Genomic DNA, 22,360 nt, shown 5'->3' with positions numbered 1-22,360 from the left:
AGATTGTACATACCATTCTCCTTACCCCTTGCTTTCATTGATCACTAGCATTTCAAACTAAATTTATTTTAACATTTGTTCCCCCTATTATTTATTTTTATTCCATATGTTCTACTCTTCTGTTGCTATAGTAGATAAAAGGAGCATCAGACACAAGGTTTTCACAATCACAGAGTCACATTGTGAAAGGTGTATCATTGTTCAGTCATCATCAAGAAACATGGCTACTGGAACACAGCTCTACATTTTCAGGCAGTTCCCTCCAGCCTCTCCACTACATCTTGAACAACAAGGTGATATCTACTTAATGCATAAGAATAACCTCCAGGATAACCTCTCAACTCTGTTTGGAATCTCTCAGCCATTGACACTTAGTCTCATTTCACTCTTCCCCCTTTTGGTCAAGAAGGTTCTCTCAATCCCTTGATGTTAATTCTCAGCTCATTCTAGGGTTTTTCTCAATCCCTTGATGCTGTGTCTCAGCTCATTCCAGGATCTCTGTCCCACGTTGCCAGAAAGGTCCACACCCCTGGGAGTCATGTCCCACGTAGAGAGGGGTAGGGTGGTGAGACTGCTTGTTGTGTTGGCTGGAGAGAGAGGCCACATCTGAACAATAAAAGAGACTCTCTTGGGGGTGACTCTTAGGCCTAGATTTTAAGTAGACTTGACCTGTCCTTTGTGGGGTTAAGTTTCATATGAACAAACCCCAACACTGGGGGCTCAGCCTATAGCTTTGGTTGTCCACACTGCTTGTGAGAATATCAAGAATTCAACTTGGGGAAGTTGAATTTCTCCCCGTTTTCACCATTCCCCGAAGGGGGCTTTGCAAATACTTTTCCACTCACTGATTGAATCACTCTGGGATTCATCGGGGCATCACTCTGGACAAACCAACAAAATCTCATGTCCTACCTGAGATTCCAAGTACTTATGGCATTCAATCAAACTGTCTACATAACTCTTAATAACTTTTAAGAGTATAAAGGGGTTCTGTGATGCAAAAACTTGAGAACTGCTGTTGGAAAATAGTATTTAATAGCACGGAAAAATATTAAGTGTATATATATATATTTGTATGCTGTGGTGGGGGGATCACATTTCATTCTTTTTCCATGTGAGTATCCCCTTATTGCAGCACCAGTTGCTGTATTTTTGTTGTTGTTGTTGTTTGGTTGTTCATTTGTTTGTTTCTTTGAGAAATGCACAGACAGGGAATTGAACCTGGGTCTCCCACATGGCAGGTGAGAATTCTACCACTAAACTACCCTTGCACCCCCCTAAGAATATATTTTTAAATAAAAAAGCATATTACAAAACAGGTGATCGCATTTGTGCAATTTTTTTTAAAGCATATCTTAGGAAAAAAAGATTGAAAGAATGAAGGAAATACATAATATATTAAAAATGGTCATCTTTGTTGAGATTGCTTTCTTTTTTGTGTTTTCCTACATATTCTACAGTGAAATGCATATTAAAACTTTAGTTTTAAAGATAGTACCTAGACATTTTGAGTAATTCACCAGAGTTCAACTGAGGAATAAGGAGAAAAATATTAACAAGGGTTACCTATATTATGCTTTTTAAAACATTTTACTAGATCACATGCATTTCATCTCTTACTGGGTCTTTCTGTCTTTCCCTTTTGTTGGTGATGAATAAGAAAATATTGTGGGAAATTTATCTAATTTTTAGAATTCTAAAAACTCTTTAAAGTTTAGAATTAAATTTTAGAACTTATTTTTAGAACCTAAAGAGATCCAAGTGCTTTAACTTCTTATAAAAATGACTTTTTGGATATAACATTAATATTAATCTCTTTTATTCCAACACAGTCCACTGTAAAAATAAATTACACCATTGAATATGTTTTGCTGACTTCCGATTTTAAGATTTTACAGTCAGAAACAAAAAGGCTAGACAAACTACTACTGAGTTATTTACCTAATATATCAGCACGAATTTTATTTAATCCAGAGATACAGATATCAACGGGAATTTTATTTAACCTCCGTTTCTTTTTTCCTCTGGAATTTTCATGACTTTGTTTTTATTATTTGCATTATGTAGTATAATTAAAAAAAATTTTTTTTTCTTAGCAGTGGAGCCTGATGATGAGACCACCAGTTAGTTCTTCTGTATGCTTCTTAACTGTTAACTCTTGCTGTAGGTAGGCTGCTGCTGGTTGGTGCACTTTCAGCTTAATAGAAACCAGGAACCCATACCAACAAGCAACGTGACAGAATTTGATTACTGCATGTTAATCAGTAATGGTGGTAGAAAGTAAGTAAGAATGCAAAAATACCTAGACAGTTGATTGGAAGGTTGAGAAGAGATGCAAAGTTTAGTTGTCAATTTAGATTTTATCGTCAGGCTTTGTGAATTGTGTTCTTGAGAGATGAATTCCTTCAGGTTGCATTTCTCCAGTTTTTAGGACACATTGGAGAGGAAATTTAAGTGGTTTCAGAAAAAGATAGTTTCCCACACAGCCTTTATAGATCATTGATTTGAGAATAAAGGGGAAAAACAGGGTTTGGGAAATTAAAAAAATATATTTTACATATGCATAAAAGAACATATTTTCTAATATCGCCGTTACTGAAACTACAAAATTGCTGGTGTTAATGAGTTATCATCCAGGGTTGAGTTAGCAGAGAATGTCTGAGGATTGGTTGGTAACGAAAACATCCTGATTAATTTTCCTTGATGGATTATTGACAGCAGACATTTAGAGACTAGCTCAGAATTGAATGAAGGGACACTTGGAAGTTAAAGAGAAGACGTATGGTTGTTGCTCAATCAGAATTTTTCAGTTCTTCTGTTCCCTTTCATATTGCAGTCGTTCTGGACATATAGCATAGTTGGTCTCAAGGATGCTTCTCTCAAATCTGGAGGTGCCTTCATTGGGCCTCAGGGGGGGCCTCCCTGAGGTTTATCCAGACAGGCCTGAAAGAGCTAATACATGCCCCCCACCCCACTCCGCTGCCCCAAGTCTCTCTGCTTAGCACCAGGCGACAGGGTCCACCCTCCTGAAACTTCACAGTGCATTTCATCCACTCCTGCTCATCTCAGCAGCATCTGCTGCAGTAAGACTTTGGCTGTCTTATCATTATTTTTCCCTAAAAAGTGACAGAGAAAGGAAAAAAAATGTTGCCATATACTAACTATGCTAGGTATTTGGGCAACCTTGGTCCTCAAATGAGCTGGATTTTATTTTTAAATTTATTATTAATATTTTTCAAAGCCACAGTTTAAAGGTTCTTTCTCTGTTGCAAACTTAAGAAAGATAGCAGGAGGGCCACAAAGGAAATGAGGAAATCAGTCAGAGTTCTACTTTTTGAGCCTATTAGTCCTCATTCTCAGTGCTCTTATGGAGCTATAATGGTAGTAAGAAAAAAAAAGTCAGTGGAACAGCAGGGTTTGAGAAATCTCTCTTGACTCACTGATTTATTTTAAAAAAGATCCCAACCCTGACACATTCTATTCAGACGAAGTGCTCTGTCTCTTAGTAACCACTGCTCAGCATTCACAGGAGTTTGACAGCAGTAGCTGGTAGGGTACAGTTTCTGCTCCGTGCTAATACTCAGTAGCGTTGAAGAACTTCAGTGCTAAACAGTTAAGTTCTGTTTAACTCCTCAACTGGGGACTCCCAGAGGATGGATATTCTTATTCCTGATGGTTTTCCATTTACATTCGACGGTGGTTGATTGTTTTTTTTTCTCACGCTTGGCTCTTAACTGGTGGTTCTCAACTGGTACATGTCCGAAGACATTTTTGAGTATCCCATTGGCATATATCATCGTTATATAATTGGCAGGGGGTGACGCTGGTAGTGCTACTTCATCTTTTGGGTGGGGGGTCAGGGGTACCTCCTGACCTCCACTTCCTCAGTGCACAGGACAGCCCCCCACCACAAAGATTTATACAGCCCAAAATGTCAATAGCACCAACATTGAAGAATCCCCAAGACCACAGACAATCTGCTTGCCTACCTTTTGATCTAGAACAGCAGCTGCCATTCTTGTTATACAATGGTTCCTTTGTTTTGGTTTTCTAGACCCAGCATCTTCTTGCCCTCAGTTTTCTATAATACTAGAGAATTTAGTGGATGAGTTTTTATAGTTTTCTTAGGTGGAGTCAGAGTTGTGTGCCTGAAATTCATTTAACTGAGTCACAGCCCCAGTTTATTCCCTGGCCCTGAATAGATAGGTACTTTCCAAGTATTTATAAATTGATGGCTTATGCTAAAACCAAATTACTCTTTTTAACTCTGGACAAATAAATGTTTTCTACAACTCCAGAGTTCTGGATGAGTCATGTAGCACCTTTACCCACTACAATACGGACATTTTGTACTTAAAATAAGTGAAAAAATTCATGCGTGTGGGCCATGTGTAATATTTTGGTTGGTGAGGTGGGGTAGGAAGAAGGAAGATAATCACTCTTTTGAAACCTTTCAAATGGATCACTTCTTCATCTGGTCCTGATGGTAAGGTCAGGCAAATGTCTTAGGCACTCCACGCCTCATGTTACCTCAGTTGTTAATAGCAAATATATATCATTAACTAATTACCAGAACTGTCTAAAGCCCTAGGGAAGACATGGTGATGGAATTTTCCCGTCTGTTGAGAGGTTGGCATAGCAGTGGAAGCATCTGCATAATACCAACTGTTAGAGATTGAATCGTGTCCCCCCAAAAGATGTTGAAGTCCTAACTTTCAGTACCTCCAAATGTAACCTTATTTGGAGATAGAGTTGTTGCAGATGTAATTAGTTAAGATGAGGTCATATAGGAGTATAGTGGGCCTTTAATCCAATATAATGGTGTCCTTATAAGAAGAGGAGAAGAGGCGCAGACAGCACACAGGGAGAAGGCAATGTGAAGACATAAGCGGAGACTGGGGTTATGCAACCACAAGCCGTAGAATGTCAAGGATTGCCAGTAACCACTAGAAGCTAGGAAGAGGGGAGGAAGGATCCTTCCCTAGAGCCTTCAGAGAGAGCATGGCCCTGCTGACACCTTGACTTAGCCTCTAGAATTATGAGAGGATAAGTTTCTGTTGTTTCAAGCCGCCTGCATTGTGTTACCCTGTAATGGCAGCCTAGCCTGCTGCTGGGTCATAGTTTTCAAGATGTTCACAGACTTTGTGAAAGTACCCTGAGGCACATCCAGACACACCGTATGGTTTACATCGCCCTTCATTTGCACTTGTTGTTCCTTTTCCCTAAATTGCCTCCAACCATCCCAACCCAGGCTTCCTGGAAAACTCATTTGCATCTTTCAAAACCTTACATCAGCTTTTTATACATTGTGATTACTTTTCAGACCTCTCTTCTCAAATACGCATTCCTGCAGCCTGTTCCACTCCACCCCAAAGTTAACAACATCTCTGTACCACATCTGATGCCTTTTGTGTAGTCTTCTGTTACTGTGCTTGTCACAGGTATGGTAATTCTTTGCTTGTAAGTATATCTCCCTTCTTAGCCTGTAAGTTCCTAGAAGGCAGGATCTTTGTACTTTTAAAACCACTTTCCACTAAACCTAATTGGGTAAAGCAATCAAAGCACTCCATTTTCTCTGTATGTGTTGATCTGAAAGGATGTGTGTCCCCTAGAAAAACCATGTTTTAATCTAAATCCCATTTCGTAAAGGCAGAATAATCCCTATTCAATACTGTATGTTTGAATCTATAGTTAGATCATCTCCCTGGAGAAGTGGTTTAATTAAGAGTGGTTGTTAAACTGGATTAGGTGATGACATGTCTCCACCCATTTGGGTGGGTCTTGATAAGTTTCTGGAGTCCTATAAAAGAGGAAACATTTTGGAGAATGAAGGAGATTCAGAGAGAGCAGAGCAGAATGATATAGCCACGAGAAGCAGAGTCCACCAGCCAGCAACCTTTGGAGATGAAGAAGGAAAATGTCTCCCCGGGAGCTTCATGAAACAGGAAGCCAGGAGAAGAAGCTAGCAGATGATGCTGTGTTCGCCATGTGCCCTTCCGGATGAGAGAGGAACCCTGACCGTGTTCACCATGTGCCTTTCCTGATGAGAGAGAAACCATGATTGTGTTCACCATGTGCCTTCTCACTTGAGAGAGAACCCCTGAACTTCATCAGCCTTCTTGAACCAAGGTATCTTTCCCTGGATGCCTTTGATTGGACATTTTTATAGACTTGTTTTAACTGGAACATTTTCTCGGCCTTAGAACTGTAAATTAGAAATTTATTAAATTCCCCTTTTCAAAAGCCATTCCGTTTCTGGTGTATTGCATTCTGGCAGCTAGCAAATTAGAACACTGTAAAACAGAGAAAATTTAAAATAAAGACTGATACCCAGGGCAATTACTCCTGTTACCAGACTAGTCTCCTTACTCACCCTTTTGAGTTGTAGTTTTACTAAGGGTCAGTTGTGATTATTCCCAAACCCTTTTATGTTAGTTGTGCTTATAGTTACTACATGATTTGACTAAATATTACTTAAGCTGATGAAATATGGTTGCAAAAATAAAAGAGTTGTTCCTCTAAAAACAAATGTGCTTGCTTTTGAAATGTTTCATATGAGGAGAACCACTAAAAGACTTGTCCCTGTTCATAGGGAGCATATAGCCTTGTAGATTAACTAACATAGATGTAAAAATAGCTCTGTTGTGGGATGGTGAATGCCATAGGAGAAGATTACATTGAGATTCCAGAAGTTTGGGAGAAGAAAATTACTTTTGCCTTGCAGGATCTGATTATTTCATGGAGAAGGTAACATATGAGCTGGTCGTTGAAGAGAGAGGAAGGTTGGGATGTACAGAGATAATTCATTCCAAGTGAAGAGAAAGATGTTAGGCAGAAATATAAGGTGAGGGGGAAGAGGAACCCTATACTTGGTTGGATTCATGGGAAGAGTGAGAGGCACAGCAGGAAAGATAACTAGGTTTCAAACAGTAGAGGGCCTTCCAGACTTATAAAATGACTGGCCATTACGGAAAGAAGATATTTATTCTTCTCCTACAATGAATTTGAATTGTATTTAGTATACCTATAAAATGAGCAATTTATGTTACAGCATAATAATGTATAATTTTTCTATCCATTGTTTCATGGATTTTCCCCCCTATCCATTAGGATTTTCCTAATGGCTTATAAGCTCCTTCTGAGCCTACATTTTTTTCATATTACTTTTGGTCATTAATGCATGTGATAATTTTTCTGCTATAAGAACATGGGTCCTCAATTCCTGGTAAAATATTAATTCTAGAATAAGTGACTATGTTGCTAAGACAGCTCTTTGCTTTTTTGTAAGGCCACATAAAACACTATAAATTTGTGTTATAAGATCACAAGCTTGCTTGGTGTCTTATGTTTTTGTTTTTGTCTTTTTTTGGGCATGGGCAGGCTCTGGGAATCGAACTTGGGTCTCGGCATGGCAGGCGAGAACTCTGTCACTGAGCCACTGTTGCACCACCCTGTCTTATGTTTTAATCATGTTTTTCAAAGTTTTCAATCTAAGCAGGATCATACCTGCCTTCCTATTGTTGTGTTATGACAATTGATATTTAAGGACTTTAAATTATTAACTTGGATAAATTCTTACCCATTACCTTGTTTTTCTTTTAAATACAGTTCCTATTAGTGCACTGTGATTGCTTAGAAGTAGAATAAGGCATCATATAAATCTAAAGTAGTGTTCATAATTATATTCCTATAAAGAAATTTAATATTACTTTGGTAAAGTCCATTCACAGGCATGCTTGAAGTAACTTCCTATTTCATTAACATTCCCTGAAAAAAAAAGCTCAATTGCTGGAAAGTTTCTAGAATGCATACATGAGTCTAATAAAAATAAAGTTTAATTTTCAGATAAAGATAGTTTAAAGGCCCATTTCACTTTTTCAGAATTATAGTTAAAAAAAAATTAGAGCACCAATTTCAAACAAAGATGTTGATAATGATAAGGAAAATTATTATTTTGGTTGTTTTACTTGGATGGGTAGCCCCATTGCCTCATTAAACATTTCAACTTGAATATATTTAAATATTATTTTTTCCATCTTTTGGTTTCCTCAGTTATATAATATTATATATTGTAAACCATAAGATCATCTGCATTCTTGGCTCTTAATAAGTTACTGGGCTCTGTTTCAGTTAAAATGAAATGAAGAGAGATGTGTATATAAGGAGGTCGACCACTGCCTAAGCAGGAAACAGGAGACACGTGGTCATCAGATTCCAGGCCCTAATCCTTCATTTTGGAAATCCAGAAATTAGATTTTTCAGCACAATTTAGTGGCATCCATCTCTTGAGAAATGATTTATGTGACTACAACTCACAAGAAATTAATTTAGAAAAGAGAATGTCAGCTTAATGGTGGGAGGTGACATGGACATACACACTACTGTATCACACAATTCAAATGAAAATTAGCATTTTTTTTGAAAGGCACTTAGAGAAGTGGCAAAGCACACACAGTCCTCCAGGCTCTCATTCCACAAAGAGTCACGCTCACTACGGGAATAGCTGGAATGCTATGGGAAGGAAAGGGTTCTATAGAGGGACGATGCCTATATAATCTTTAATTTATTAGCAGGGAAAGGGGGACATGGAAATAAAAGACAAGATTCAGGACTTTATCAGAGAGCTGGAAAAAATGGAAACTCTATTACTGGAACATATAATTAAAAAAATAACACATTTGATGATTCTAATAGCACTTCAGAGACAGTTAAAGGCAGAATTAGTGTACTAGAGGATAGGTAGGAAGAAGTATCCAAATAAAGCACAGAGAACATACATTTTAGAAGTTCTGATTTATGGATAACTGGAATCTCTGAAAAAGAGAGGAGAGAATATAGGGCAAAAGCAAAATTTAAAAGAGTATGGTTGATAATTTCTCAAAAATGAAGAAAGACATCAACAGACAGGTTTAAGAAGCCATGTAGTCCCCGAGCAGAATAAAACACCTAGGTATGTGAAAGCAAAACTTCTCAAAATAACAAGAAGTGGACCTTGAAAACAGCTGGAGAATGGTGGGAGGAAAATCTATATTACCTTCAGAAAAGCAGCAGTTATACTGATAGATGGCTTCTCATTGTTTCTGTTGTAAAACAGAAAATGGAGTAATAATCTTAAAGTGCTGAGAGAAAATATCTGCCAATCTAGATTTTTTTTTTAATTTTAAACTTTATTTTGAAATGTTTTCAAACTTACAAGGACAGTTAAAAAAAATAATACAAAACCCATACAGAGAACTCCAACGTATCTCTGTGCCCCCCAAATACCAGATCCACCAATTTTAACATTTTGCCAGATCATTCTATCCATACATCTGTCTAGTCTTTTTATCAACCAATTTTCTGAACACTTGAATGTAGGCTGTAAATATCATGCTCCCTGAAAATTTGTACATTTCCTAAGAACAAGAATATTCACATATGCAACCACCTTAAGTGTAGTTATCAAGTTGAAGAAACTTAATATTGATAGGGTGCTTAGAGTCTGTATTCTGATTTTTTCATTTGCCTTATAATGTCTTCTTGAGCCTTTTTTTTTTTCCTCCCCTGCAAGATCCCTATCCAAGGATCATGTATTGCATTTAATTGTCCTGGTCTCTTTAGTTGCCCTTTCTTTTTTGTAATTGTGGGAACATATATACAATATAAACTTTCCCATCTCAGTTTCACCCAGCCATACTATTCACTGGGATTAATCACATTCGCTATGTCGCAGTACCCTCGTCACTTCCATTACTAAAAATTCCCAATCTCCTCAAATACAAACCCACACCCATTATGCATTAACTCTCCATTCCCACAACCCCTGCCACAGGTAACCTGTTACTTTAACTTTGGTATCTACGAACTCACATACTCTGGTGTTTTCTTTGTAATTTCTATTGGACTTAAATTTAACATGCTAAATCTGTATCAGTCTTACTTGCTTTATTGCCACCTTGTGCTGACTTGAACGGATTATGTGCCCTAGAAAAGCCATGTTTTAATCCTGATCTAATCTTGTGGGAGCAACTGTTTCTTTTAATCCCTATTCAGCACTGTAGGTTGAAAGCTTGATTAGATTATCTCCATGGAGATGTGCTGTGCCGAATTGTGGGTGTTAACCTTGGATTAGAGGGAGATGTGACCCCACCCATTCCAGGTGGGTCTTGATTAGTTTAGTGGAATCCTTTCAAAGAGGAAATATTTTGGAGAAAGTGTGAGAACGATGGGCTAGCCAGGAGATTCTAACAGAACCATGGCAGAACCATGAGAAGAGTCCATCAGGCAGAGACCTTTGGAGATGAAGAAGGAATATGTCCCCAGGGGAGCTTCGTCAAATAAGAAGCCTGGAGAGAAAGCCAGCAGCTGTTACCATGTTCTCCATGTGCCTTTCCAGTTGAGAGAGAAACCCTGAACTTCATCAGCCTTTCCTGAGTGAAGGTAACCTCTTGGTGATGCCTTATCTTGGACATTTTTGTAGACTTACTTTAATTGGGACATTTTCTGGTTAAATTCCCCTTTTTAAAAAGCCATTCTGTGTCTGGTATATCGCATTCCAGCAGCTATCAAACTAGAACACACCTTAACTTCAGTAGCATACACAAATTACATTCCTATATCCCTCCATCCCCCCACCTTTATGTAGTCCTTGTTACAAATCAGCATGTTTATACATGATAGTCTGAAACCACTGATTTATCATTACATTTTGTGCATTTGGTTTTTAGATCCTGTAGGAAGTAGAAAGTACAATTACGAACTAAAAACACATTAGTACTGGCATTTATGTTTACAGTTCACACATGGTGCATGATCAGTGGCCGACAGCACCACCACACAGCCGTGCACTCGCCACCACGATCCTTGCTAGAACATTTGCATCACTCCAGAAAAAGAAACAAAAGAGAAAACTCATACATCTCCTACCCCCACCTTCCCCCTCACCGATTACCATAAGTGGTAAAATAAATTGGTTAGATTTCCCCTATCATTCATCCATTTTTTATCCATATTTCCTCACCCATCCGTCCATACCCTGGATAAAAGGAGTATCAGATGCGGTGTTTTCACAGTCACACAGCCACACTGCAAAAACTACATCACCACACAATCATCCTCAAGAATCAAGGCCACTGAAACACAGCTCAACAGCCTCGGACACTTCTCTCCAGCCACTCTAACACACCAGAAACTAAAAAGGGACATCCATACAATGTGCAAAAACAATTCTAGGATAACCTCTCAACTATGTTCAAAATCTCTCAGCTACTGAAACTTTATTTTGACTCATTTTCCTCTTTCCCCTTTTGTTCAAGAAGACTTTCTCAATCTCATGATGCTGGGTCCCAGCTCATCTAGGAGTTTTGCCCTATTTTGTCAGGGAGGTTTACACCCCTGAGAGTTATGTCCCTCTTAGGGGGGAGGGCAGTGAGCTGCCAGATTGGCTCAGAGAGATGCCACATCTGAGCAACAAAAGAAACTCTCTGGGAAGACTTCAAGGTATAACCATAAGTAGGCTTAGACTATCCCCTGAGGAATAAGTGCCACAGGGCTGAACCCCAAGATTGAGGGCTCACCTTTTGATTTGGCTGTCCCCACTGCTTGTGAGAATATCAGGAATATTCCAAATGGGGTAGTTGAATATTTCCTCCTTTCTCCCCAGTCCCGTAAGAGGTCTTTGCAAATACTTTTTTATTCACTTCCCAGATTACTCTGAGATACATCATCTCCCTTATTTTTATTTTTGAAAAGCATTTTTGCTGGATATAGAATTCTTGTTTGGCGGGGGTTTTTTTGTTTGTTTTTTTTTTGTTTTTTGCTTTCGGTGCTTTAAATATAGTTATCTCACTGCCTTCTGGCCTCTGTGGTTTCTGATGAAAAATTGGCACTTCATTTTATTGAGACTCCCTTGTCTGTGCCATGTAGCTTCTCTCTTGCAGCTTTTCCAAAATGTCTCTTTGTCATTTAACAGTTTGATTATATTATGCTACAGTGTGGTTCTCTTTCGGTTTACCTGTTTGGTGTTCATTGACCCTCTTGAATGTGTATATTCATGTCTTTGATAAATTTGGAGAGTTGTTTTGGCCATTATTTCTTTGAATGTTCTCTCTGCCCCTTTCTCTTTTTCTCCTCCTCTGAGACTCCCATAATATATATAATAATATGCTTGATGGTGTCTCACTGGTTTCTCAGGCTGTTCACTTTTGTTCAGTCTTTCTTCTTTCTGCTCATCAGACTGGATAATTTAAATTGTCTTATTTTCAAGTTCACTGATTCTTTCTTCTGCCTGCACCATTCTGATGTTGAACCATTCTAGGGAATTTTTAATTTCTGTTACTATTCTTCAGCTCTGTTTGGTTCTTTTTCATAATTTCTCTCTATTGATATTCTGCTTGTAGTCATCTATAATGTATTAGTTTGGAAGCTGCCAGAATGACTTTTATAAAGGGAATTTAATAAGTTACAAGTTTATAGTTCTTAGCCTACAAAAATGTCCAAACTAAGGCATCCAGGTAAAGATACCTTAATTCAAGGTAGGCCAGTGGGTCAGGAACAGCTCTGTCAGCTGGGTAGCCACATGGCTGGTATCTGCTGGTCCCTTGCTCCTGGGTTCCATTGCTTTCAGTTTCTGTGGAGGTTCCTCACTTTACTTCTCCAGGGCTGGCTTTCATTTCTTGGCTTCCCTTGGCTCTCTTCAAGTTCTGGCTTGCTTAACAACTCATGGTGATGTCTGCTGGGCTCCAAGCATCTCCAAACATCAGTGTCTCTGTTCTCTGGGTGTCGGCATCTTTGTTTGTCCTCAGCTCTCTCCAAAATGTTTCCTCTTTTAAAGGACTCCTGTAAACTAATCAAGACCCACCTGGAATGAGTGGAATCACATCCCCATCTAATCAAAACATCATACCCACAACTGGGTGTGCCACATCTCCATGGATATAGTCTAATCAAAAGCTGCCACCCTATAATACTGAATCAGGATTAAAAAAATGGCTTAACCCACAAGATTGAATCAGGATTAAAACATGGTTTTTCTAGGGTACCTACTATTTTCAAACTGACACATATGGTTTCCTGATTTTCTTTAATTCTTTGCCCATGTTTTCCCTTAAATCTTTGAGCATATCTAGGAGCATTTATTTACAGTCTTTGTCTGGTATGTCCCTAGACTGGTCCTCCTGATTGATGGTTTCTAATGCTTTAATCTTCTTCTGTTTGTGGGATGTCATTTCCTGTTTCTTTGTTTTGTTCTCTTTTTGTAGAAATCTGACAATTTTGATGTTTTTGTGTGTTATTGCTGGAATTTAAACTATGAGACATCTGTTCCTTAAGTTCATATTCAGTTAGTGTTATGACAGACTTTTCCTTGACTGCTAGGAGCTGACAAAAAAATTAAGGGAAAAGAAAACAACTTTCTGAGTCTTTGCAGGTTGACCTGTGTGTTTGCTACTTCAGGGCTTATCCATACAATGAGTTTAGAGAATAGGTTCAGGCCAAAGCATAGGGGCCTCTTGATGCATTTTGTGCCTGTGGCTTGTCTTGTGCAAGTACATGTGGTCCTAGGATTTCATTTACATGGATACAAATGCTCCTTCTTCCCTAGGAAACAGTTTCCTCATGGTCCCAGGGATTGTACTAGATATGTCCTATAGCCAACCGAACCTTGCCACAGGCAGCGTGACTTGGCTGCCCTTCCATTATGTAGGAGAACTCTGTGAGCTGCCTTCTATATACTGGGAGACTTCTGGGAGGGCAAATGTCTCAAGCCACTACTAGGCAGATTGGGCCAGACATGCATGCTCACAGTATGTGCCCAGAGGTTCCTTTGCTCGGTCTAGAACTAGGACCAGAAATCCACACTGGGAACATGGGCTGTCTCCATGCTGAACAGGTGAGGGGATAAAGAGGCCACCCAGGGTGCCATGAGATCCAACCACTTTTACTTAGCCTCTTCCATGATTCAGTACTCATCCTGTTACTGCAGTCCTTTAACGTTTTCTGGTGCTTTAAGAAAGATGTTTTCGTCAGTTCTTGCTGTTGTTATGGGGTCAGAGCCCTGATGCATCTCACTCTGCCAGCTTCATCAGCAAAGGGCCCAATCTAAAATCTTATGCCCTGAAAAAATATCCATCAAGAATTACAGTATAAAAAGATTTAAAAAAAAAAAAAGGCTGAGAGAATTTGTCACAGGAGATTCATAGTAAAGGAAATACTAAAGGGAATTCTTTAAGGAGAAAGGCAGTGATTTCAGATAGAATTTCAGAGATGAAGCAGCACAATATAAAGGTTAAATATCTAAGTAAATCTCCATGAATATTGTTAGTATAAAACAATATTAACTTTATCTTCTGGGATGTAAAAACATTTATAGAATTAAAATATACTATTACAGCTTTATATAAGTTGCAACATAAAAAAGTGATTATGTTTCTTGTGTTGTCTGGGAAGAGGTAAAAATACCAACTTATGTTAGACTTTAATGAGTCAAGGATGCCTGTTGCAATCTCTAAGGTAAACACCAAAAAAGTAATAAAACAGTGTATAACTGCTAGCTTTTAGAGGGGGGGTGAAATGAAATAATAAAAAGTATTCAATCCAAAATAGGGGAAGGATGGGGAGGAAAAAGGAATATACAATAGATAGTACAAATAGAAAGCAAATAAGATAGCAGATTTAACCCCATATATATATATTGGTACTTATATATTATGCTTAGATGTACTAAAAGCTCCATTTAAATTCCTAGATAAGTTTTTTTCATAGTTGCATAATGTATTTATAATTCTTTTAGTATGTATAATATGAGGTAAATAGGACAAATTCATAAAAGACTTGAGCAGCACAACTGGCTAACATCCTAACTGGCACATATACATTATCACTGTATAGTGTATATTATACAAATATTCCGTATACATAAATACACTGTATATTATGCATTATATAAAGATGCAGAATGCACTTTTTTTTTTTGTAAAAAGTAGCATGTATACGAGAAAGCAATAAATTTCAAAGCCCAGAACCTCACTTAGTTGTAGAACATATTTCAGAATTTGACATGGGTTACAGTTCCACAATTTTAGGTTTTTAATTCTAGCTGCTCTAAGATACTGGAGACCAAAAGAGATATCAGTTCAGTGACTCAGCAATTATATTCATTTGTTAAATCCTATCTTCTCTGAATAACTCCACCATCACCTTTGATCTTTTTATCCCTCTCTTTAGGTGTGTTTGGCCTATGCCCATTCTAACCCTGAACCATTCTTTTTTTTTTTTTTAACTTTTTTTATTGTATGGTATAACATATATACAAAGCAAAGATATAAAAATGCAATAGTTTTCAAAGTACTCTTCAACAACTGGTTACAGGACAGATCTCAGATAAGATTTTAAAAATCTATATGCTGATTATAAGAGACACATGCAAGAATAATAAGTATACAGAAAGTTCAAAGAAGAATGCAACATTATGCCATATAAGCACCAAACAGAAGAAAGTTCATAAAGCTTTATTAATATCAAACAAAGCTTTATTAATATCAAGCAAACCTTTATGAGTATCAGATAAAGTAGACTTTAAGTAAGAAATTTTACTTATAGTTAAAAAGGGACATTTTCTTATGATTAAATATTCAACCAGAATATTTAACTATTTTGTATTTATTTGTATCTAATAACATAGCCTCAAAGTATATAAATCGAATATTAACTGATCTACAAGAAGGGACAAATCCACAATTACAGTAGGAAATTTTAATACCTATCACTCAGAAACAAATAGAAAAACTGACAGAAAATATCACTACTGATAGAAAAGATTTGAATAAAACAACTAACCCTGAATTAGTTTAGGTATATAGAACACTGCTGAAAAACTGCAGTTCATATATTCTTTTCAAGTACATATACAAATTTTTAAAACTTGGCCAAACAGTCTCAAAACAATTTCAACAAATTTCAAAGTTCAACAATGCAAAATAAATTATCTGGCCATAAAGCAATCAAACTAGAAATATCAAATAAAAAAATAAGTAGGAAATTGCCATTGTTTTGAAACTAAGAAACATATTTTAAAATAATGTATGGGTTAGAAAAGAAATCACAATGGAAATTAAAAAATATTTTGAGATTAATAATAATTAAATACTATATACCAAGTTTTGTGTGATACTTCTAAATATGTACTTGAAGTTAAATTCATACCCTTAAATTCATATATTAGAAAAGGGAAAAGGTTGAAAATTAATGACATAAGAATCTATCTCAAGAAGCTAGAAAAGTAATAGCAAATTATGACTTAAGAAAGTCAAAGAAAGGAAATAATAAGGAACATTTATAAAATGGAAAACATCAACAAAGCAAAACATTTGTTTGAAAAGATTAACAAAATTGAAAACCCCTGGCAATATTTTAAAGAAAAAAAATTATAGATCTTGGAAACATTTGAAAGATTTCAAAAAGTATTATGAACACTTTAATCCAAAGATTTTTAAAATTTAGGTAAGATAGATAAATTCCTATAAAAACACAATTTGCCAAAACTGGCACAAAAATAAATAGAAATTCTAAATAGTTGTAAAACTATTAATTAAACACCTTACCTCAAAGAACACTCCAGGCCTAGAAAACTTTACCATTGAATGTTACTAAACATTTAAGAAAGAGATAATGCCAATTTTCACAGACTCTTCCACAGAATAGTAAAGGGGTCAACACTTCCCAACTTGCTATTTGAGGCATCATAACCTTGATACAAAAACCTGACGGAGACATTAAAAGAAAGGAAATTACAGGTCAATCTTACTCACAAACAGGTGCAAAATTAGCTACAACGTTCCTAAACAAAATATTAGCAAACAAAATCTAGCACTATATAAAACAGATAATACATCACAACCACATTAGGTTCATTCCAGGAACTTAAGGTTGATTTGACAATCTGGAAATCAGTAATTGTAATTTATCATATTAACAGAATTAGGGAGAAAAATATCATCTTTATAATTGCATAAAAATGTTTAATAAAAGGAAGAGGGAGCCGAAACTTCCCGGTCAAGATGGTGGCTTAACAATGTGCGCATTTTAGTTCATCCTCCAGAACAACTACTAAATAACCAGAAACAGTACAGAACAGCTCCTGGGGCCACGTCAGTGACCAGACACACAGCGTACCCCAGTCTGGACCAGCTAGACTGGCTGCAAGCACCCCCCAGAACCGTGAGTTCCCAAAGCTGCAGCAGCCAGTGCCCCTCCCCCACAGGCCGCTTCCCAGAGGGGAAAGGAAGGGACTTTACCAGCAGCAGGGACTGGGCACAATCAAACACCAATTGTGGAACTAATTAACAAATTCAGACTACTAAAAATAGGCCCCCAGCTTAGGTGTACCTGATCAAAGCAGAGGTTGTTCATTTTTGCCCCGGCCCCAAGGGGGCAGGACTGACAGAAAAAGGGGGGGGGAAAAAAAAGAGAAAGAAACAGAGGTTTTTGTGGCTGTGTATCTACAAAGGCTTGACTGCCTCTGGATACAGTGGCAGAACTTTTCAGGCTGCAACTGCCACAGGCATAGGCAGAACTGAGCTCTTTTGGGGGCTTGTCTGGAGCCTGTGCCTTCCCCAGGGGAGGGGTGAAGCCCAACTCAGGTGGAATCCCTCCATCAAGGAATTCAGACACCAGGGCTTGGTAATATGAAGCCATTAAAACCAGCCTACAACCTCTCCTCTGTCTCCACCACACCCCCAGCAGGAAGAGTCTGCCAAAGTTAAAGGTACCGCATCATCTTATACTGGTGGGACCTGCAGTCAGACAAGCGCCACACACAGGGAAGGATAAGAAAAACAGAGTCCAGAGACTTCACAGGAAAGTCTTTCAACCTGCTGGGTCTCACCCTCAGGGAAAACCGACGCAGGTGACTCTTTCCTCCTGATAGGAGGCCATTTTGGTCTGGGAACATCTGGCTGGGGTCTATAATATCTAAGTAGACCCTCCTAAGTGTGTGTGGGGGGAAGGCACCACACAAGCAGGGCAAGAAACAAGAAAATAAGAACTGAAAAATTCTCCTCTGTTAAACGAAACTTAAGCTAGAGGTCCAGATAAAGCTGAACGGAATGTCAAAGAACAGATAGATAACAAATTCATCCAGCAAGAAAACCCTAGATAAAAGAAGTGAAAGCAATCTCCAGAATAAACTAATTAAGGTAATTAAATGCCTAGACGCCAGCAAAAAATAACAAATCACACTAGGAAAATTGAAGATATGGCCCAGTCAAAGGAACAAACCAACAATTCAAATGGCATACAGGAGCTGAAACAACTAATTCAGAATGTACGAACAGACATGGAAAACCTCATCAAAAACCAAATCAATGAATTGAGGGAGGATATAAAGAAGGCAAGGAAAGAACAAAAAGAAGAAACTGAAAGTCTGAAAAAACAAATCACAGAATTTATGGGAATGAAAGACACAGTAGAAGAGATAAAAAAACAATGGAAACCTACAATGGTAGATTTCGAGAGACAGAACATAGGATTTCAAAACTGGAGGATGGAACATCTGAAATCCGATAAGAAATAGAAACTATAGGGAAAAAAAAGGAAAAATATGAGCAAGGACTGAGGGAATTGAAAGACGATATGAAGCGCACAAATATACATGTTGTGGGTGTCCCAGAAGGAGGAGAGAAGGGAAAAGGAGGAGAAAAACTAATGGAGGAAATTATCACTGAAAATTTCCCAACTCTTATGAAAGACTTAAAATTACAGATCCAAGAAGTGGAGAGTACCCCAAAGAGAATAGATCCAAATAGACATACTCCAAGACATTTAATAATCAGAATGTCAGAGGTCAAAGAGAAAGAGAGGATCTTGAAAGCACAAGAGAAAAGCAATCCATCACATATAAGGGAAGCCCAATAAGACTATGTGCAGATCTCTCAGCAGAAACCATGGAGGCGAGAAGACAGTGGGATAATATATTTAAATTATTAAAAGAGAAAAACTGCCAACCAAGAATTCTATATCCAGCAAAACTGTCCTTCAAAAATGAGGGAGAAATTAAAACATTTTCAGACAAAAAATCACTGAGAGAATTTGTGACCAAGAGACCAGCTCTGCAAGAAATACTAAAGGGAACACTAGAGACAGACATGAAAACAGAAGAGAGAGGTGTGGAGAAGAGTGTAGAAAGGAAGACTATGAGTAAAGGTAAAAAGAAGGAAAATTAGATATGACATATAAAATCCAGAAGGCAAAATAGTAAAAGAAAGTTCTACCCATGCAGTAATAACACTGAATGTTAATGGATTAAACTCTCCAATCAAAAGACATAGTCTGGCAGAATGGATTAAAAAACAGGACCCATCTATATGCTGTCTCTACTCAAAGGACACAGGCAAAGGACACAAATGGACATTTACACACCAATGTTTATAGCAGCATTAGTAACAATTACCAAGAGATGGAAACAGCCAAAATGTCCATCAACAGACAGTTGACTAAACAAACTGTGACATTTACATAAGATGGAATATTATGCAGCTGTAAGACAGAATAAAGTTATGAAGTATGTAACAACATGAATGGACCTTAAGGACATTATGCTGAGTGTGATTAGCCAGAAACAAAAGGACAAATACTATATGGTCTCACTGATATGAACTGACATTAGTGAATAAACTTGGAATATTTCCTTAGTAACAGAGACCATCAGGAGATAGAAATAGGGTGAGATATTGGGTAATTGGATCTGAAGAGATACAGATTGTGCAACAGGACTGAATATAAAATCTCAGATATGGACAGCACAATACTATCTAACTGTAATGTAATTATGTTAAAACACTGAATGAAGCTGCATGTGAGAATGATAGAGGGAGGAGGGCTGGGGACATAAATGAAATCAGAAAGAAAGATAGATAGTAAAGATCGAGATGGTATGATCTAGGAATGCCTAGAGTGTATAATAATAGTGAAATGTACAATGTACAAATTTTAAAAATATTTTTGCATGAGGAAGAACAAAGGAATGTCATTATTGCAGGGTGCTGAAAATAGATGATAATTAATACTTTAAAATGTCACCTTATGTGTGAGACTAAAGCAAAAAAAGTTTGTAACAAAATTTATATTTTGACTAGAGCATTTCCTAATATAACTCATGTAGATAGTTTGAAAAAAAAAAAAAAAGGAAGAGGGAGCCTTTGGTGGTCAGTTCCAGTATTTTTCTTTACTTTCCTTGATCTAACTCAGACTTGCTGAACTTACTTCTTGCCCAGTTCTGAAAGGGGAAAGAAGTGAACGTCCCAGTTCATCAGTTGTCTCTCCTCACTTCTGTAGATAAATCTACGTGGGAAGCCAAGCAGTAATCAGAAGGTTGCTTTGTGACAATGGACTCAGAGGGGAATGTGTCAAATGATCTTCATAGTCAGTGTCTTTTACCAGTGAAAAGCTGGTCATATGCCTTTGCATAGGTGAGAACACTTCTTTCCTCAACAAGGAACAGTCTTAGAACACTTTCTGAACTCTATGGGGACCGTTTCCCTTCTTATAACAATGCTTCTTCAGATTGGGTATAATGTGAATGCTTGGGTTATGGTTTTACACATTCTAACATAGTCATTCTCTAATTCCTATTGGCTATGCCATCTTCCCTTCCTTTGTTCTCTCCTGTAATCCAGATATCCCCTAAATACTTTGGGTCTCTTGTGGGTCAGACTGATTTATTCCGATGTACATTTTGCATATCCCATGACCTTTCCCGGAATGACTTCCCATGCCACACCACCTACCTCATTCTTCATCCATTTGGCAAACTCTTATTTTTCCTTCAAGATCCAACTCAAATATCTTTTCTTCTATTGTCTTCCTTTTATGTTGTCACTGATTCTTGCCTATCTTTTGTAATAGTAGTTTTATCATACTGTATTAAATGTTTTGTTCTGTCTCCCTATTAGACTTTGAATTTCTTAAGAGGAGGTTCTGTGTCTTTATATTTGTATTCCTAGTAACTAAACTCAAGAAAAGATTATTAAATAAAGAAATAAATGAGTGAATGAATAAGTAAACGAGTGAACACATCTTAGTAGGCTTTACCTTCTTATGGTCATTATTTGGGTACTCTGCTAAGCACTCAAAAACTCATGTTAGCTAGTGGTGAAAACTTCTCTGGCTGGGTATATTAATTTACAGTAAATAATTAAGTCTAAATTGAGTTTATGATTGCCTTTATAATGTTACTACAATCATGCCATATTAAAAATGCTGACTTCCCAGATTCAGGTCATAACCCTAATTTTAAATTTCTCCCGACTTCTGATAAGTTACATGGATGGGAGAAGGAGTAGTACGAATTGAAAATTCTGGGGAATAACTTTAATTAGGTATAAAGAAGAGCCTGAAAAAATACTTTAGAATAAGATTTGGTCCAGGACCAAGATAGAATATTAATTCATAATTAAGTTCGGTAGTGCAACAAAGCGAGTAAGTGAGAGCAGAGTTGCTAGGGAAATAGAAAAATTGTTCTTCCCGTTGCTTTCCAGCCTTTTTCCTTCATGGTCTGTGTAGAAAAGGATATTATTTATAGCACACTGGGATGCGTGGATGGGGTGCTTGCTATTGGAGGCCAGGGGTCCGGGGGCTCTGAGTGCTCCTTGACTTCTGAGAGCCAAGGAGAGCAGAGCCTCAGCACATCCATTACCTTTCGCAGCAGACAGCTGGGGAAGCTCTGAGGCTTCACAAAAGAGGAGAGCAGAAGCTATGTGTAAGGACTTACGGTCCTGGCCACCAGCCAAACGAAACAAACCAGGGAGGGTTCACAGTAGGCAGGAAAGACATGCACTATTGAAGTCTCAAGACAGAGCTAGGATTGTTAGGCTAGTAACTCTCAGTTCTGGATGCAAATTGGAATCACCTTGAAGCTTTTGAAGCTTTTGCATATCCCATGACCTTTCCTGGAATGACTTTCCATGCCACACCACCTACCTCATTCTTCATCCATTTGGCAAACTCTGATTTTTCCTTCAAGATCCGACTCCAATATCTTTTCTTCTATTGTCTTCCTTTTATGTTGTCACTGAGTCCCTGTGGGGAGAAGGATGGTGAGCATCAGTATTCTTAAAAAATTCTGCACAGGTAATTCTAAAGTGCGTCAAGTATTAAGAACCACAGAATAAACAGAGACTGATAATTAGAAAAAAGGGGAGGGGTTAATAAGGGAACTGAATTCAAATCAAGAATCTTTTTGAAAAGTGCTTCAATTTAGTAGTTTTGCTTAGTAGTTTTAATACAGCTTTTTTTAAAATTCTAGTTTTTATTGCTGTAGAAAAAATATAAGCCACTCGATAGTTTAGATTTACCTCAAATTGTAGCCATTTTCTTTGATGGAAATAGC

The 22,360-nt window shown here is 37.6% G+C and overlaps 1 protein-coding gene and 1 long non-coding RNA gene across 5 annotated transcripts in view; one reads left to right on the top strand and one right to left on the bottom strand.

Moving 5' to 3' along the window:
• CMYA5 (cardiomyopathy associated 5) overlaps positions 1 to 22,360 on the top strand; it is a 102,664-nt gene that overhangs the window by 16,835 nt on the left and 63,469 nt on the right. The window lies entirely within an intron of this gene.
• Positions 12,983 to 22,360, bottom strand: part of LOC143665650 (uncharacterized) — a 28,704-nt gene continuing 19,326 nt past the window's right edge. For all 3 annotated transcript variants that reach the window (XR_013167137.1, XR_013167138.1, XR_013167139.1), the window contains 3 exons: positions 21,952 to 22,050; positions 16,578 to 16,736; positions 12,983 to 14,091 (listed from right to left, as the gene is read on the bottom strand). This is a non-coding gene — a long non-coding RNA (uncharacterized LOC143665650). The remainder of the gene's footprint in view (positions 14,092 to 16,577; positions 16,737 to 21,951; positions 22,051 to 22,360) is intronic.

This window comes from Tamandua tetradactyla, chromosome 21 (genome assembly GCF_023851605.1).
Source record: "Tamandua tetradactyla isolate mTamTet1 chromosome 21, mTamTet1.pri, whole genome shotgun sequence".
NCBI classification, from domain to species: domain Eukaryota; kingdom Metazoa; phylum Chordata; class Mammalia; order Pilosa; family Myrmecophagidae; genus Tamandua; species Tamandua tetradactyla.
The sequence above is the reverse complement of the archived record's forward strand: the minus strand, read 5'-3'. Positions and strand labels throughout refer to the sequence as shown.